This window comes from Cryptomeria japonica, chromosome 11, assembly GCF_030272615.1.
Source record: "Cryptomeria japonica chromosome 11, Sugi_1.0, whole genome shotgun sequence".
Taxonomy (NCBI): Eukaryota; Viridiplantae; Streptophyta; class Pinopsida; order Cupressales; family Cupressaceae; genus Cryptomeria; species Cryptomeria japonica.
This window is the reverse complement of record NC_081415.1, coordinates 154,513,405-154,517,887: the sequence shown is the minus strand read 5'-3', so window position 1 is coordinate 154,517,887 and position 4,483 is coordinate 154,513,405.

Below are 4,483 nucleotides of genomic sequence, written 5' to 3'. Positions count from 1 at the left end.
TCCATCTGGACCCCCAAGAGGTGTCCTAATTATAGATCATGAATTGATATCCTCATATCTCTTTTCTATCCCTCGAGGATCAAATACAATAATATATATAACATTCAAAACACATTCGGGTTGGCCACAAAAGATCACATTCTCCAAGACAAGAAAATGAAATGTGTAAAATAGGTTGGACCCAAAGTGTGAAGATCTCCTCCACCAAGGACAAGAATGAAGTGTGGACCACCAAGGAATGTCATCCAAGGGCCTGTGAATATCGTGTGAAGTACCGATTATATCCACAAGTCAAGAAAATACATTGCAAGAGAAGAAATCTCCAACTAGTTGATATGCTCAAACTACTCCAGGAACTAAGAAACAAACACTCCGGAAGCGATAACTTGTCGAAAAAGGGTCCAAATAAAATTAAAAATCTAGAGCAAACAAAAAGAACAATTATGGAATCCAAAAATCTGTTTCACAATGAAAAATGAACAGCTATCAAAAAATGTTGAAAGAAACACAAAAACTGCAACACTGAATTGAATAGGAACAAAAATGAAAATAAATATTTTTGGTTGATGCAAGATTTCTCATCAACCGAGGATTCTCTTGCAACATTTTACCTTAACTTTACCCTTTCCTTTGTCGAACACCCTTGGATTGGTCTTATTGATCTAGAAGGAATCAAAGGCTTGGTCAAGTGGTGGATATATTTTCTACTAGTCGAAGGTATCATAGTTCTGGTGGGTAACTTCAAGATCTTTGATAGCTTCATCTCTCATCTTTTAATATTGGTGTAGTTTTCAATATTTTTTTTGAAAGTCAATGTACTCGAAGAAATTCTTGTGGCCAAAAAACATTTACTTTTATGTCTTCTTTATAGATTGGAGTACCTCCCTCTATCAGGTCTAATAAATCGTCTTGCTGGTAACTTTAGTGCGAATGTGACCTATTCAACAATTATAAGCACAATGATTAAACCACTTATTATTAAACAAGTTCCCAATACCAATCAAACTTGCTAGGTTTAATTTCCTAGCTGGTAAACATTACAAGAGAGCTAGTATTTTATCTTTATGTTCAATCTTACACCAAATAGATCTATAACCAAAAACTTCATCTTTCTCATATTTAATTTCTTGAACATGATTAATGTAGATTTTACAAATTTCTCACGCCCTCCATATGTTGAAAAACACATTGGATCCTACAAGGATAACACTTCGGTTACTAAACAAAATGTCATGCATATGCAACCATTTCCATTTTTTGGTACCTTTGAGATTAGTTTTCTGTATGTTCTTTTGATTAATATGCTTCCTTTTCTTTCCTCTACCATCTAACCATAAGAATTGTCTAATCACTTTCTAAATTTTCTTAACATGATAGGCTACAAAATACTAAGTTGAGGTATAGTTTATTGAATAGGATGAGAGGATCTTTTGACACACCTGAAGTCTTCTGACCAATGATGTAATTCCTTTTCCAGTTATCCAATTTCTTCTCAATTTTTGAATACATTTAGTACCACTTTTTTGGAAATGAGGTAGAGATAAAAAAATGGGATTCCTAAGTACCTAACAATCTTATATAGGCCTTCCCATGGCCACCCAAAAGTGTTTACCCATTCTAGCTTCTTATCAGGCCACCCAAGGAGGATATATTTGGTTTGGGAAAATTTAGATCTAGATGCTTTATAGAATAGTTCAAGTCTAGTTACTATATTGCTTACATTGACCTTATTAAGAATAGGAATAATGTAGTGTCATTTGACCATATGTTGAGGATAGATGCAGAGTTGCAAATTTTAATACCTTATACCTTCGGCTGAACTAATTCAGTTATGAGAATATAATATAGACCTTCAAAGGCAATAAAAAATAAGGTTGGTTCTAGTGGACAACCTTGCCTAATGGACCTATCTAGTTGGAAGGCCTCATAGAGTTCCCTATTAATGCCAATTTGTGCATTAGAATATTTGAATAGTAAATACACCATCTTAAAATAAGCATCTAGAAAACCCATATCTTCCATGATTGTTTTAATGAAGGACCACTCTACCCTATCATATGCTTTTTTAAAATCAAGGAGCAACATGCCCACTTCCTACCCATTCCTCTTAGCCCAATCAAGGCTTTCCCAACTAGTAAGTAGGTTCTCAAGAATATATCTTTTCTTGATGAACCTTGAATATGTTTGGTTTATAATCTCTGGAAAGATATCAATAAGCCTTCTATAAAGAAGCATTGAAAAAAAATTATAAGACATATTCAAAAGTATTATAAGTCTCCAGTTCTTAACACTGCTTCTATCCCCATCCTTAGGTATCATCTTGACTATGCCTCTATTAATCTCATCTTCCAAAGATAATTCATTGATGGATTTTTGATAACATCAAATAAATCCTCTACCACCTAGTAAAATTTTGGGATGATGGTTTGATGGTCTCAAAGTGCTTTGAGTTTCACTTGAACACTATTGTTTTTATTACTACTATTAAAAAAAAAACTATCTTTATGACTATTAAACCTGTCCAATATGAAATATACCCTCCTCTCATTTCCTTGGTTGTTGTGCTAGGTGTACCAAATCCCCTTTCTCTCCTTTCTTTATCCTTCTAGTGGAATTCATCACCAAAATAATCTTCACTATCTTTTCATCCCCATGGATTGCCACCTTTTTTATCCTCCCTAATCTCTATCATGTTGAAATTCCCCCCCAACACCCATGGTATCTTTGGCAGGGTACTGGCTATCCATTTCTAAAGGGAAATTCTATCATTATATTCATTTGAAGTACATATAAAGTATATGCCAAATTTAAAATTATCTTTAGCAACTTCCACCCATAGACATCTATTGCAAGGACAAAATCCATGCTTTCTAATGCTTTAAAATTATCTTTAGCAAGGACAAAACCCATGCTTTAAAATTATCTTTAGCAACTTGTTCTAAATATTACAAAGAGATCTAACTACATAACTTCTATTAGGGGATTGCAATCCCATATTATTCCAACTGATAAATCTAATCACGTTTGACATTTCAAGGGGGTCCTCTTTACTATTTTTACACAAATTATTAAAGCGTTCAGGATTATCTTGTTCTTTCCCTCTCTTTCCTTTTTTAATATCACTATTGGTGCTACTTACTACTTTCCTATTTCTCATTCCCTTACTAGAGATATTTTTTTCCCTTCCCCTCTTCTCCTTTGTCAAGCGTCAGGGCATTCTAAATCAATCATCATATCTTTTTCCCCACTATCTATTATTCCATCCTCAATTTCCCTAGGATAGGTGGAGTCTATTAAATATGAGGGAAATGAAGTATCATTGTTGGGCTCATCGTTATGATTTACGAATGAGGAAGACTTTACCTCTTCAATTGTGGTTAGGTTTCTATTAGTCTCTTTAAGTGAATCCTTAGTATTAGTGACCATATTCACTTCTACCAATTGCTTTGTCCTCTCTATATCTATCCCAAATTCTATCTCATCATTAACCAATATGTTCAAAACATTTAAAAAGTACGGGAAAGAATATTTACTTCTTTTTCTAGCCTTATTTAGTTATTTTAGTTTTTCTAGGACTAGATCTATTGGGCACTTTTCTCGAGGGGTAGTTCAACTTTGCTGCTTTATTTGGTACAATCTTCATTATTAAACTTTTTAGAAGAATTTATCTCATTAGTCACCCTTCCATGTGATCATTTTTTCTCATTTTCATTTGAGGGTGTTCACATGGGAGCCACACACTCCTCTGCAATCTTGCAAGGGTAGCCAACATGTTTTCAGAAGTTTGCCTAGCATGGGTTTCATGTAAGGCTTGTTCATGAGAATCACTCTCGGGTAAAAATTGGACATCCATCTCATTAAAGGTAGAATTAGGGTTATTAGAATGATTATATTTGTTTTTATTGAGAATTTAAGGATAGATAAATGATTACCACTCCAAGTCACAAAAAATAAAGAACCTCCCACTCACACTAGTTTTAGTTTAGCCTCACCTTCACTACCTTTGGCTCATGTTGCCCCCCTTAATTCAACTCATTTTTCTTTTCTAGTTTTCCTTCCAAAAATTATTGTTCCATATCACATTTTACTCTCTAATATACACTTCTTCAAAGTTTTCTAGACCTTCTATAAAAAATATAGCAATAATGATATTATTTTGTAACTATTGTAGTTTCATAAATTATATTCCTCTATAATTTCACCCTCATTTTGGGCTCATTTTTGTGTTTATCGCTCATTCTTGATTATGCTCACCCCATGGTCATTTCTTGAAGCTCTGCATAGTCCTTTGCTCACTAACCATATTTTCAGCCCAAAATGTTAGTACTATGGTGCCTAGAGCCATGGTCTATCCATTTTGACCCCAAATTTAAAATCATAACAATTGACTTTGCAAATATTGGGAACATGTTTGCATAATTAAGCATCTAGAAAGTCATAAATGTTTTTAAAACAAAGCAATTGATTGATCTTTTTATTTGTT